This window comes from Pseudophryne corroboree, chromosome 1, assembly GCF_028390025.1.
Source record: "Pseudophryne corroboree isolate aPseCor3 chromosome 1, aPseCor3.hap2, whole genome shotgun sequence".
Taxonomy (NCBI): Eukaryota; Metazoa; Chordata; class Amphibia; order Anura; family Myobatrachidae; genus Pseudophryne; species Pseudophryne corroboree.
In genome coordinates, this window is record NC_086444.1 from 884,874,590 (window position 1) to 884,890,189 (window position 15,600).

General features: G+C 49.3%; 1 long non-coding RNA gene across 1 annotated transcript in view; it reads right to left on the reverse strand.

Annotated features, from left to right (window-relative positions):
* LOC134958859 (uncharacterized) overlaps positions 1 to 15,241 on the reverse strand; it is a 50,069-nt gene extending 34,828 nt beyond the window's left edge. The window contains exons 1-2 of the long non-coding RNA XR_010187135.1: positions 15,166 to 15,241; positions 5,966 to 6,280 (exon numbers count right to left, since the gene is read on the reverse strand). This is a non-coding gene — a long non-coding RNA (uncharacterized LOC134958859). The remainder of the gene's footprint in view (positions 1 to 5,965; positions 6,281 to 15,165) is intronic.
* Positions 15,242 to 15,600: the final 359 nt, after the last annotated feature.

Here is a 15,600-nt window from a genome sequence, read left to right on the forward strand (position 1 = left end):
GAGGGAACACATAAACCGACTGGTACACCCACGGTGTCACTAGAGCGTCCACAGCTATCGCCTGAGGGTCCCTTGACCTGGCGCAATATCTTTTTAGCTTTTTGTTGAGGCGGGACGCCATCATGTCCACCTGTGGCCTTTCCCAACGATTTACAATCAGCTGGAAGACTTCTGGATGAAGTCCCCACTCTCCCGGGTGGAGGTCATGCCTGCTGAGGAAGTCTGCTTCCCAGTTGTCCACTCCCGGAATGAACACTGCTGACAGTGCTATCACGTGATTTTCCACCCATCGGAGAATCCTTGTGGCTTCTGCCATCGCCATCCTGCTTCTTGTGCCGCCCTGTTGGTTTACATGGGCGACCGCCATGATGTTGTCTGACTGAATCAGCACCGGCTGGTTTTGAAGCAGGGGTTTTGCCTGACTTAGGGCATTGTAAATGGCCCTTAGTTCCAGAATATTTATGTGTAGGGAAGCCTCCTGACTCGACCATTGTCCTTGGAAGTTTCTTCCCTGAGTGACTGCCCCCCAACCTCGGAGGCTTGCATCCGTGGTCACCAGGACCCAGTCCTGTATGCCGAATCTGCGGCCCTCGAGAAGATGAGCACTCTGCAGCCACCACAGCAGAGACACCCTGGCCCTCGGGGACAGGGTGATCAGCCGATGCATCTGAAGATGCGATCCGGACCACTTGTCTAACAGATCCCACTGAAAGATCCTTGCATGGAACCTGCCGAATGGAATTGCCTCGTAAGAAGCTACCATCTTTCCCAGGACTCGCGTGCAGTGATGCACCGACACCTGTTTTGGTTTCAGGAGGTCTCTGACCAGAGATGACAACTCCTTGGCATTCTCCTCCGGGACAAAAACCTTCTTCTGTTCTGTGTCCATAATCATACCCAGGAACAGCCGACGCGTCGTAGGAACCAGCTGCGACTTTGGGATATTCAGAATCCAGCCGTGCTGTTGTAGCACTTCCTGAGATAGTGCTACTCCGACCAACAACTGCTCCCTGGACCTCGCCTTTATAAGGAGATCGTCCAAGTACGGGATAATTATAACTCCCTTCTTTCGAAGGAGTATCATCATTTCGGCCATTACTTTGGTAAATACCCTCGGTGCCGTGGACAGACCAAACGGCAACGTCTGGAATTGGTAATGGCAGTCCTGTACCACAAAACGGAGGTACACCTGGTGAGGTGGGTAAATGGGGACATGTAGGTAAGCATCCTTGATGTCCAGTGATACCATGTAATCCCCCTCTTCCAGGCTTGCAATAACCGCCCTGAGTGTTCAAGGATTACAAATTTAGAATGGGTCTCACCGAACCGTCTGGTTTCGGTACCACAAACATTTTGGAATAGTAACCCCGTCCCTGTTGAAGGAGGGGAACTTTGATTATCACCTGCTGGAGGTACAGCTTGTGAATTGCCGCCAGTACTACCTCCCTGTCCTGGGGAGTAGCTGGCAAGGCTGATTTGAGGTAACGGCGATGGGGCGACGTCTCGAACTCCAGCTTGTATCCCTGAGATACCACTTGTAGAACCCAGAGATCCACCTGTGAGCGAACCCACTGGTCGCTGAAGTTCCGGAGACGGGCCCCCACCGCACCTGGCTCCACATGTGGAGCCCCAGCGTCATGCGGTGGACTTAGTTGAAGCAGGGGAGGATTTTTGTTCTTGGGAACTGGCTGTATGGTGCAGCTTTTTCCCTCTACCCCTGCCTCTGGGCAGAAAGGACGCGCCTCTAACCCGCTTGCCTTTCTGAGGCCGAAAGGACTGTACTTGATAATACGGTGCTTTCTTAGGCTGTGAGGGAACCTGAGGTAAAAAAGTCGACTTCCCAGCTGTTGCTGTGGATACGAGGTCCGAAAGACGTCCCCAAACAATTCCTTACCCTTATAAGGCAAAATTTCCATGTGCCTTTTAGAGTCAGCATCACCTGTCCACTGCCGAGTCCATAATACTCTCCGGGCAGAAATGGACATTGCATTAATTCTAGATGCCAGCCGGCAAATGTCCCTCTGTGCATCTCTCATATATAAGACTACGTCTTTAATATGCTCTATGGTTAGCAATATAGTGTCCCTGTCCAGGGAATCAATGTTATCAGACAGGGAATCAGACCACGCTGCTGCAGCACTACACATCCATGCTGAAGCAAAAGCAGGTCTCAGTATAGTACCTGAGTGTGTATACACAGACTTCAGGATAGCCTCCTGCTTTCTATCTGCAGGCTCCTTTAAGGCGGCCGTATCCTGAGAAGGCAGTGCCACCTTTTTTGATAAGCGTGTGAGCGCCTTGTCCACCTTAGGGGATGTCTCCCAGCGTAACCTATCCGTTGGCGGGAAAGGGTACGCCATTAGTAACCGCTTAGAAATTACTAGTTTCTTATCTGGGGAACCCAACGCTTCTTCACACAATTCGTTTAACTCATCAGATGGGGGAAAAGTCACTGGCTGCTTTTTCTCCCCAAACATAATACCCTTTTTTGTGGTAACCGGGTTAATGTCAGAAATGTGCAACACATTTTTCATTGCCGTAATCATGCATCGGATGGCCCTTGTGGATTGTACATTTGTCTCATCCTCGTCGACACTGGAGTCAGACTCCGTGTCGACATCTGTGTCTGCCATCTGAGGTAGCGGGCGTTTTTGAGCCCCTGATGGCCTCTGAGACGCTTGGGCAGGCGCGGGCTGAGATGCCGGCTGTCCCAAAGCTGTTACGTCATCAAACCTTTTATGCAAGGAGTTGACACTGTCGGTTAATACCTTCCACATATCCATCCACTCTGGTGTCGGCCCCGCAGGGGGCGACATCACACTTATCGGCTCCTGCTCCGCCTCCACGTAAGCGTCCTCATCAAACATGTCGACACAGCCGTACCGACACACCGCACACACACACAGGGAATGCTCTGACTGAGGACAGGACCCCACAAAGTCCTTTGGGGAGACAGAGAGAGAGTATGCCAGCACACACCACAGCGCTATATAACCAGGGATTTACACTAACGTGAGTGATTTTTCCCTATAGCAGCTTATTATACACAGTTTGCGCCTAAATTTAGTGCCCCCCCTCTCTTTTTTACCCTTGAAGCCTGGAAACTGCAGGGGAGAGCCTGGGGAGCTGCCTTCCAGCGGAGCTGTGAAGAGAAAATGGCGCCCGTGTGCTGAGGAAGATAGCCCTGCCCCTTTCTCGGCGGACTTCTCCCGCTTTTTTATATGCTTTATGGCGGGGGATTATGCACATATACAGTTTATAAGCTGTATTATGTGCTATTTAGCCATGGAAGGTACTCTAATTGCTGCCCAGGGCGCCCCCCCCCCCCCCCCAGCGCCCTGCACCCATCAGTGACCGGAGTGTGTGGTGTGCAGAGGGAGCAATGGCGCACAGCTGCAGTGCTGTGCGCTACCTTCATGAAGACCGGAGTCTTCAGCCGCCGATTTTCAACTTCTCTTCGGTTCTTCTGGCTCTGCAAGGGGGACGGCGGCGCGGCTCCGGGACCGGACGACCGAGGACTGGGCCTGTGTTCGATCCCTCTGGAGCTAATGGTGTGCAGTAGCCTAAGAAGCCCAAGCTAGCTGCAAGCAGGTAGGTTCGCTTCTCTCCCCTCAGTCCCACGTAGCAGTGAGTCTGTTGCCAGCAGATCTCACTGAAAATAAAAAACCTAACAAATACTTTTCTTTATAGTGAACTGAGGAGAGCCCACTAAGTGCATCCAGCTCAGGCCGGGCACAGATTCTAACTGAGGTCTGGAGGAGGGGCATAGAGGGAGGAGCCAGTGCACACCAGATGTAGTACCTAATCTTTTCTTTAAAGAAGTGCCCAGTCTCCTGCGGAGCCCGTCTATTCCCCATGGTCCTTACGGAGTACCCAGCATCCACTAGGACGTCAGAGAAACACAATTTACTTAATTTTTTTTCAAAATTTCTTGATAAGAAACTTCTGGCCTAACGGTGCCATGAAAAAATGTCTGATACTGTAGGGCACCGTGATTCAAAAAAGTTTGGGAACCACTGGGCTAGGGCAAATACACTGCTCAAAAAAATAAAGGGAACACTAAAATAACACATCCTAGATCTGAATGAATTAAATATTCTTATTAGCGGTCCTGCTGCTGGGTTGTTGCCCTCCTACGGCCTCCTCCACGTCTCCTGATGTACTGGCCTGTCTCCTGGTAGCGCCTCCATGCTCTGGACACTACGCTGACAGACACAGCAAACCTTCTTGCCACAGCTCGCATTGATGTGCCATCCTGGATGAGCTGCACTACCTGAGCCACTTGTGTGGGTTGTAGGAAGGTCATACAGGCACGTGGAGGCCACACACACTACTGAGCCTCATTTTGACTTGTTTTAAGGACATTACATCAAAGTTGGATCAGCCTGTAGTGTGTTTTTCCACTTTAATTTTGAGTGTGACTCCAAATCCAGAACTCCATGGGTTAATAAATTTGATTTCCATTGATAATTTTTGTGTGATTTTGCTGTCAGCACATTCAACTATGTAAAGAACAAAGTATTTAATAAGAATATTTCATTCATTCAGATCTAGGATGTGTTATTTTAGTGTTCCCTTTATTTTTTTGAGCAGTGTACATTTTGGCTCTAAGATCTGGACGAGGTCTATATATTGGTTTTGCAGGCCACCCCCTGTATAATGTGTGCTACATATTTTCATGTGCTGCACAGATCTTTTTTCAACTAGGACTGTTACGGTTGGTCCTATAGGTGACCACTCCCATGTATGGCTACAAGAAAATATTATATTGCATGACAGTGGTCAACAAGGCCGTAACTAGGTGTGTGTGGAGGGGGCACCGCACATAATGCTGCAGGGTAGGGGGCACTGTTGTCGTCAATTATCTGTTTTAATTACTTTCACTTGCAGCTTTCACCCTTTTTGAAGCCCAGCATCTCCTGACTGCCCCTGTCACCTACCCTTACCCCTTCTGTCGCAAATACCTCTACAACATTCATAAACTCAACTTGAGATTTCCTTGTTATTCATTTATTACATTTCAAGTTGCTGACATACTCAAGATTCGAACCCTTTGCCTATAGCATTGCAGTCAGACAATTTATTTATTGCTCATTGAATAAATTGTCCGACTGCATTGCATAGAAAGGTAGATAATTCTAAGCAAGAGAATTCAAACTAATTGAAGCTTCCCTTGTACTTGTGAAAAATGATCAGCATTGCGGCTGAGCAGATCTATGTAGTGTGTAGCTGCAAGAGATTGGATGTGTGGCTGCACACTGCATAGATCTGCTCAATTTCAATGCTGAGTATTTTTTTACAAAGTACTTGTAGCCTCATATAATGTTTATAGTTTTTATGCAGGAAACAAATAGCTCAATGAGTAGAGTGTTTGATTAAAAATTCAACAGGTTATAGATTTGAATCCTGGGTATGGAAGTATATTGAAATGTGTTATTTAATAAAGGGTATTGTAACTGTATAACAACAAGCTCTCAAGTTAAGTGCACGAGCATGGTATAAAGAGGATTTGTGGTGTTCAAATTCATTTTCTTGCAGTGGTCTATAAATGTGTGTGTATATGTGTGTGTATATGTGTGTGTGTGTGTGTGTGTATATATATATATATATATATATATAAATAGCAATACACAGAGGCACTCCCGGACTTCCAACTTGGTGAAACAAATGCAGTGATTTAATTCAACGTTTCGGGGAACTGCCCCCCGTCATCAGGACACACACACACACATCAAACACATAACCTCCAACTGTACCTTTTTAGCAGGTACAGTACCTTTTTTTTATGGTCTGTACCGATTTTTGGCTCTCCAAACTTCCATTAGAAGTATAGGAACAGGGGTGTGGCCACACCCCCTTTACACATGGCCACACACCCCTTTCTAATTTGTACCGGTTTTTATGTGTAAAATGTTGGAGGGTATGCAAACAGTGTACAAACTACAGTGTTTAAATACATACTTACAGGTCTCCAGCCTCCCAGCGCATGTTCCCGGCGTCTGTGTCTCACTTCCGCTCCAGAGTGTGACGTCGCCCCGGAAGTGACGTCGGCCGGGCCTCCACACCAGGGCCAGTCAGGTTGTCATGGTAATCCAGCCAACGCTGTTGCCTCCCCACGTGCACGGATCCCAGTTCCCAGTTAGCACTCACGGCGTGCATGTCCCCCCTCCAGTCCCGAGCATGACATCGCCCCGCAAGTGACGCACGCCGGGCACCTCCCCATGGACCAGTCCCCGTTGCCATGGTGATCCCACAGCAGTCTCCGCTGTCTCCATGTAACCTGATAATACATAATACACATAATAATAACAATGCAAATTATCATACAGTGTAACTATCAGCTAATCTTAATAAAATACATATTTCACTAAAACACATGTGTCAATATCTTAAATACAAGATCATACCTTAATCAGATATGAATAGATGGCTCCAAAACCTCTCTGTCGCCATCTAGTGACTACAATTCATATAACACATCCTACATTAAAAATTAAAAACCAATATTGCTAACCTCCTTAATAATAAGAATTTACTTACCGATAATTCTATTTCTCGTAGTCCGTAGTGGATGCTGGGGACTCCGTCAGGACCATGGAGAATAGCGGGCTCCGCAGGAGACAGGGCACATCTAAAAAGCTTTTTAGGTCACATGGTGTGTACTGGCTCCTCCCCCCATGACCCTCCTCCAAGCCTCAGTTAGGTACTGTGCCCGGACGAGCGTACACAATAAGGAAGGATCTTGAATCCCGGGTAAGACTCATACCAGCCACACCAATCACACCGTACAACTTGTGATCTGAACCCAGTTAACAGTATGATAACAAAACGAAGTAGCCTCCGAAAAGATGGCTCACAACAATAGTAATAACCCGATTTTTGTAACAATAACTATGTACAAGCATTGCAGACAATCCGCACTTGGGATGGGCGCCCAGCATCCACTACGGACTACGAGAAATAGAATTATCGGTAAGTAAATTCTTATTTTCTCTAACGTCCTAGTGGATGCTGGGGACTCCGTCAGGACCATGGGGATTATACCAAAGCTCCCAAACGGGCGGGAGAGTGCGGATGACTCTGCAGCACCGAATGAGAGAACTCCAGGTCCTCCTTAGCCAGAGTATCAAAATTTGTAAAATTTTACAAACGTGTTTTCCCCTGACCACGTAGCTGCTCGGCAAAGTTGTAATGCCGAGACTCCTCGGGCAGCCGCCCAGGATGAGCCCACCTTCCTTGTGGAATGGGCATCTACATATTTCGTCTGTGGCAGGCCTGCCACAGAATGTGCAAGCTGAATTGTACTACAAATCCAGCGTGCAATAGACTGCTTAGAAGCATGAGCACCCAGCTTGTTGGGTGTATACAGTATAAACAGCAAGTCAGACTTTCTGACTCCAGCCGTCCTAACTATATATATATATATATATATATTTTTAGGGCCCTGACCACGTCTAGTAACTTGGAGTCCTCCAAGTCCCTAGTAGCCGCAGGCACCACAAGAGGTTGTTTCAGGTGAAAACGCTGACACCCCTTTATGAAGAAACTGGAGACGAGTCCCAGTTCTGTCCTGTTCAAATGGAAAATTTTAATATGGGCTTTTGTAAGACAAAGCCGCCCATTCTGACAATCGCCTGGCCGAGGCCAGGGCTAACAACATGGTCACTTCCCATGTGAGATATTTGTCAACAGCATGGTCACTTTCCATGTGAGATATTTCAAATCCACAGATTTGAGCGGTTCAAACCAATATGATTTTAAGAAATCCCAACACTATGTTGAGATCTCACGGTGCCCCTAGGGGCACAAAAAAGCTGTATATGCAATACATCCTTTACAATCTGGACTTCAGGAACTGAAGTCAATTCTTTCTGGAAGAAAATCTACAGGGCCGAAATTTAAATGTTAATGAACCCCAATTTGAGGTCCAAAACACTCCTGTTTTCAGGAAGTGTAGAAATCGACCTAGTTGAATTTCCGTCGTGGAGCCTTCCTGGCCTCACCCACGCAACATATTTTCACCACATGTGGTGATGACGTTGTGCGGTCACCTCCTTCCTGGCTTTGACCAAGGTAGGTATGACCTCTTATGGAATGCCTTTTCCCCTCAGGATCCGGCATTCAACCGCCATGCCGTCAAACGCAGCCGCGGTAAGTCTTGGAATAGACATGGTACTTGCTGAATCAAGTCCCTTCTTAGCTCCCCAGGCCCTTAGTCCTCTGTGAGCATTTCTTGAAGTTCCGGGTACCAAGTCCCTCTTGGCCAATCCGGAGCCACTAGTATAGTTCATACTCCTCTATGTCTTATAATTCTCAATACCCTGGTTATGAGAAACAGAGGAGGGAACACATACACAGACTGGTACACCCACGGTGTTACCAGAACATCCACAGCTATCGCCTGAAGGTCTCATGACCTGGCGGAATACCTGTCCCGTTTTTTGTTCGGGCGGGACGCCATCATGTCCACCTTTGGTCTTTGCCAACGGTCCACAATCATGTTGAAAAACTTCCCTATGAAGTTTCCACTCTCCCGGGTGGAGGTCATGCCTGCTGAGGAAGTCTGCTTCCCAGTCGTCCACTCCCGGAAAGAACACTGCTGACAGTGCTATCACATGATTTTCCGCCTAGCGAAAAATCCTTGCAGTTTTCACTGCCCTCCTGCTTCTTGTGCCGCCCTTCTGTTTACGTGGGCGACTGCCGTGATGTTATCCCACTGGATCAATACCGGCTGACCTTGAAGCAGAGGTCTAGCTAAGTTTAGAGCATTATAAATTTGCTCTAAGCTTATTTATGCGGAGAGAATTCTCCAGACTTAATCACACTTCCCTGGAAATTTTTTCCCTGTGTGACTGTTCCCCAGCCTCTCAGGCTGGCCTCCGTGGTCACCGGCATCCAATCCTGAATGCCGAATCTGCGGCCCTCTAGAAGATGAGCACTCTGTAATCACCACAGGAGAGACACCCTTTTCCTTGGATATAGGGTTATCCGCTGATGCATCTGAGGATGCGATCCGGACCATTTGTCCAGCAGATCCCACTGAAGAGTTCTTGCGGGAAATCTGCCGAATGGAATTGCTTCGTAATAAGCCACCATTTTTACCAGGACTCTTGTGCAATGATGCACTGACACTTTTCCTGGTTTTAGGAGGATCCCGATTAGCTCGGATAACTCCCTGGTTTTCTCCACTGGGAGAAACACGTTTTTCTGGACTGTGTCCAGAATCTTCCCTAGGAACAGTAGACGTGTCGTCGGAAAAAGCTGCGATTTTGGAATATTTAGAATCCACTCGTGCTGTCGTAGAACTACTTAAGATAGTGCTACTCCGACCTCCAACTGTTCTCTGGACCTTGCCCTTATCAGGAAAGCGTCCATGTTTCTTTTAAGAAAAATCCTCATTCCGGCCATTACCTTGGTAAAGACCCGGGGCGCCGTGGACAATCCAAACGGCAGCGTCTGAACTGATAGTGACAGTTCTGTACCAGGAACCTGAAGTACCCTTGGTGAGAAGGGCAAATTTGGACCTGTAGGTAAACGTCCCTGATATCCAGTGACATCATATCGTCCCCTTCTTCCTGGTTCGCTATCACTGCTCCGAGTGACTCCATCTTGATTTGAACGCTTGTATGTAAGTGTTCAAATATTTCAGATCTCACCGAGCCGGTTGGCTTCAGTACCACAATATAGTGTGGAATACTACCCCCTTCCTTGTTGTAAGAAGGGTACTTTGATTATCACCTGCTGGGAATACAGCCTGTGAATTGTGTGAGGGGGAGACGTCTCGAATTTCCAATGTACACCTGGGATATTACATGTAGGATCCCGGAGTTCCCTTGCGAGTGTTGCTGAAACTCTTGAGATGACCCCCTACCGCACCTGAGTCCGCTTGTACGGCCCCAGCGTTATGCTGCGGACTTGGCAGAAGCCGTGAGGAGCTTCTGTTCCTGGGAATGAGCTGCTTGCTGCAGTCTTCTTCCCTTTCCTCTCCCCCTGGGCAGATATGACTGGCCTTCGCCCGCCTGCCCGTATGGGGACGAAAGGACTGAGACTGAAAAGACTGTGTCCTTTTCTGCCAATATGTGACTCGGGGTAACAAAAGGTGGATTTTTCAGCTGTTGCCATGGCCACCAGGTCCAATGGACCGCCCCTTTATACGGCAATACTTCCATATGCCGTCTGGAATCTGCCTCACCTGACCACTGTCGTGTCTTCGTCTGGCAGATATGTACATCACATTTACTCTTGATGCCAGAATGCAAATATGCCTCTGCGCATCACACATATATAGAAATGCATCCTTAAAATGCTCTATAGACAATAAAATCCTGTCCCTGTCAAGGGTATCAAAATTTTCAGTCAGGAAATCCGACCAAGCCCCCTCAGCGCTGCACATCCAGGCTGAGGCGATTGCTGGTCGTAGTATAACACCAGTATGTGTGTATATACTGTTATGATATTTTCCAGCTTCCTATCAGCTGGCTCCTTGAGGGCGGCCGTATCTGGAAACGGTAACGCCATGTTTTTTATAAGCGTGTGAGCGCCTTGTCCACCCTAAGGTGTGTTTTCCAACTCGCCCTTACTACTGGCGGGAAAAAGGGTATACCGCCCATAACTTTCTGTCGGAGGAATCCCACGTATCATCACACACTTCATTTAATTTATCTGATTCAGGCAAAACTACAAGTAGTTTATTCCCACCCTACAAAATACCCTTATTTGTGGTACTTGTGGTATCAGAAATACGTAACACCTCCTTCATTGCCCTTAACATGTAACTTGTGGCCCTAAAGGAAAAATACGTTTGTTTCTTCACCGTCGACACTGGGGTCAGTGTCCGTGTCAGTGTCTGTCGACCGACTGAGGTAAATGGGCGTTTTTACAAGCCCCTGACGGTGTCTGAGACGCCTGGACCGATACTAATTTGTCCGCCGGCTGTCTCATGTCGTCAACCGGCTTGCAGCGTGTTGACATTATCACGTAATTCCATAAGTAAGCCATCCATTCTGGTGTCGACTCCCTAGAGAGTGACATCACCATTACAGGCAATTTTCTCCGTCTCCTCACCAACATTTTCCTCATACATGTCGACACACACGTACCGACCTACAGCACACACATACAGGGAATGCTCTGATAGAGGACAGGACCCACTAGCCCTTTGGGGAGACAGAGGGAGAGTTTGCCAGCACACACCAAAAGCGCCATAATGTATATAACAACCCTCGAAGGTGTTGTTTCTATATATGGGCTCTTAATATATAATTATATCGCCAATTTATGCCCCCCTTCTCTTTAACCCTGTTTCTGTAGTGCAGGGGAAAGTGGGAGCCTTCCTCACCAGCGGAGCTGGTCAGGAAAATGGCGCTGAGTGCTGAGGAGAATAAGCTCCGCCCCTTTCACGGCGGGCTTTTCTCCCGGTTATTAGGAAAACTGGCCTGGGTTAAATACATACATATAGCCTTAATGGCTATATGTGATGTATTTATTTGCCAAATAGGTATTTATATTGCTGCCCAGGGCGCCCCCAGCAGCGCCCTGCACCCTCCGTGACCGTGTCAGTGAGCCGTGTAGCAACAATGGCGCACAGCTGCAGTGCTGTGCGCTACCTCTCTGAAGACTGTGAAGTCTTCTGCCGCCTGTTTCCGGACCTCCGTTCCGCCGTCTTTCTTCAGCGTCTGTAAGGGGGATCGGCGGCGCGGCTCCGGGACGAACCCCAGGCTGACCTGTGTTCCGACTCCCTCTGGAGCTCAGTGTCCAGTAGCCTAAAACTTCAATCCTCCTGCACGCAGGTGAGTTGCAAGTCTCTCCCCTAAGTCCCTCGTTGCAGTGATCCTGTCGCCAGCAGGAATCACTGATTAGAAACCTAAAAAAAAAAACTTTACTAAACAGCTCCTTAAGAGAGCCATCCAGTTTGCACCCTTCTCGGACGGGCACAAAAACCTAACTGAGGCTTGGAGGAGGGTCATGGGGGGAGGAGCCAGTACACACCATGTGACCTAAAAAGCTTTTTAGATGTGCCCTGTCTCCTGCGGAGCCCGCTATTCCCCATGGTCCTGACGGAGTCCCCAGCATCCACTAGGACGTTAGAGAAAATATTCTACAATTGGTGTTAATGTGTCGAACAATCTCCATGTGCAAATCTGTCAGACATATTTAGACTGTGCTCTCTCCAATTCGAGTCTACGTCGTACCCAGTGCCAGATTAAGGTCCTCATGGGCCTGGAGCTGTAATTTATGAAGGGTTTATTGTGCGCCGCTGCAGGGGGTGTGACCAGCGTAGTGGGGGTGTGACTACCGATATGGGGGTGTGGTGTGGCTAGCACCATGGAGGGCATAGCTACCCACCTACCGAACTATGGTTTATTTTTATGCTGCGAGCTAACGTACCGGTATATACGGTATTTGGATTGTGGGAGGAAACCCACGCCAGTATGGGGAGAATATACAAACTCCACGCAGTTAGGGACATGGTGGGAATCAAACCCATGACTTTAGTGCTGTAAGGCAGCAAAGCTAACCATCACACCATCCGTAGACCTGTTAGTGGTGGCAGTCCAATCCACATGGACATTTTTCCCCCAGAACATTTACAAAATGCTATCCAATGACTAAACTCATTAATGAGCATGTACTGCTATGGTTTTTTCTAATATGCATTTTCAGTTTCTTTTAACATGCCACTACCATGTAAAAAAAATAAATATGCATTAACGAATATGGTAAAAACCAGGATACAAAAAACAAAACAAAAACAGACAGAATACAATTTGAAGTTTCCAGTTAGCTTCATTAGTCACACCCGCTCCCCACACACACTACACCACCCCTAACCCTGCACCCGCTCCCCGTACACACTATACTACCCCTAACCGTGCATCCGCTCCCCGTACACACTACACTACCGCTAACCCTGCACCCGCTCCCCGTACTCACTACACTACCCCTAACCCTGCACCCGCTCCCCGTACACACTACACTACCCCTAACCCTGCACCCGCTCCCCTTACACACTATACTACCCCTAACCCTACACCCGCTCCCCGTACTCACTACACTACCCCTAACCCTGCACCCGCTCCCCGTACACACTACATACACTACCCCTAACCCAGCACCCGCTCCCCGTACACACTATACTACCCCTAACCCTACACCCGCTCCCCGTACACACTACACTATCACTAACCCTGCACCCACTCCCCACACACACACTACCTCTAACCCTGCACCAGCTCCCCGTACACACTACCGCTAACCCTACACCTGCACCCTGCGCACATTATACTACCGCTAACCCAGCACTCACTCCCCGTACACACTACACTACCGCTAACCCAGCACCCGCTCCCTGTACACACTACATTACACTACCCCTAATCCTGCACCCGCTCCCCGTACATACTACACTAACCCTAACCCTGCACCCGCTCCCCGTACACACTACACTACCCCTAACCCTGCACCCGCTCCCCGAACACACTACACTACCCCTAATCCTGCACCAGCTCCCCGTACACACTACACTACCCCTAATCCTGCACCCGCTCCCCGTACACACTACACCACTTCCTACCCTGCACCTGCTCCCAACACACACTACCCCTAACCCTGCTGGGGGCGTATTAATAAGCAATAGGGGCATGGTCACCTATGTAATCTGTGAAGGGTGGGTCAGGGTGACAAGGCCGTTAGCAGGATGGTGGCTGTGTCACTAATATACTGAGCACAGTCAGTACCTCACTCCTGCTGCCGCCGCCCCCCGCCACTTGCTGTACAGTGCACAGAGCCATAGCAAACAGTCCCCTCATGTGATATGGCCGCCTATGCACAGCAGCGTACAGCCATATCACAGATTGCGTATCTTTTAATTGTGTCCTACAGGGCTTCCGTAGCCCTGCAGGACACACAGTAAGAGAGCCCACATGGCTGCCGCCGCGCACACTGAACCATCTGTGCCCTTTTGCAATGGAGTAGGCTGCCCGCCACTGGACTGGACTGAGGGTTCTAGGTGGGAGGGTACTGGGATGGGTGCAGTGGGCTGTTTGGGGAGGGAAGGCAGGGAGACACTGGGATGGGGATCAGTAATGGTGGGGACACTGAGCTGGAGAAGGGGCAGACACTGGATGGGTACACTGACCTGCTGCACCTGCGCATTCACAACAGCATCTTGAGCAGCTCTTCCTGCATCATCTGCCATACAGTGTGGGACGGATACAGTGTGGGACTGATACAGTGCGGGACCGATACAGTGCGGGTGGGATACAGTGTGGGACGGATACAGTGCGGGAGGGATACAGTGCGGGTGGGATACAGTGCGGGTGGGATACAGTGTGGGACGGATACAGTGCGGGAGGGATACAGTACGGGAGGGATACAGTACGGGTGGGATACAATGTGGGACGGATACAGTGTGGGACGGATACAGTGCGGGAGGGATACAGTACGGGTGGGATACAATGTGGGATGGATACAGTGTGGGACGGATACAGTGCGGGTGGGATACAGTGTGGGACGGATACAGTGCGGGAGGGATACAGTGCGGGTGGGATACAGTGCGGGTGGGATACAGTGTGGGACGGATACAGTGCGGGAGGGATACAGTACGGGTGGGATACAATGTGGGATGGATACAGTGTGGGACGGATACAGTGCGGGAGGGATACAGTACGGGTGGGATACAATGTGGGACGGATACAGTGCGGGAGGGATACAGTACGGGTGGGATACAATGTGGGACGGATACGGTGTGGGACGGATACAGTGTGGGTGGGATACAGTGCAGGTCAGATACAGATGCTCTCCCCCGACGCACACCTGATTTAAATTGTAGAGCGTTATGCTGTGCGTTGGTGGGCAGAGAGGGGAGGACGTTGGTCTCAGGCAGCGATTGGATAAGATCGGTGCCAGCGGTGAGAGACTGACTGCACAGCACGTCCTGCAGGGCCCACTCATTTTTAAAAACAGGGTCAAAAACTGCCTATTTCTGAATCTCTGATATCACATGCTTGTCTTCTTTTCTAATCTCTCACAGTATCTTTCTTTACTTTTCTAACATACCTTAATCACCTGCCTGTCTATCTCAGGTGCATTACTGTTCCTCAACTGCACTCCTTCCTTACATTCCCCCTTTCACTTTCCCTCCCATGTTACTTCTCTCTCTCTTACCTTTTCCTGCCTCTGCTCAGTATAGTAGTATGTGTCATGGATGGCTGGCAGCAGTGTTGAGTCCTGGCCCCGCCCCCTGCACGATGTCATGCAGTGGGCGGAGCTTGCAGTATCAGGAAGTGCTGCACAGCCCACTGACTGAGCCCAGCCACCGAGCACCAGCACAGGCTGCAGTATCAGGGATACTGGCTGCACGGGGTGCTGTTACCATACGCTGCCTGATCGGGGTTGAGCTCCGATCACGGCAGCCGGACCAGTGGAGGGGTAAGCGCAGTCCTCTGTGGGGACAACGCTATGCAGCCAGTGTTTTTTTTACTGTTAACACTGGCTGCATTGCAGGAGATCCTGTGGGCCTATTTTTAGCTGCAGCTCCATCCGCCCCATTGTTAATCCGGCCCTGGTCGTACCTCATTAAACCATATCTCTCGTCTATAT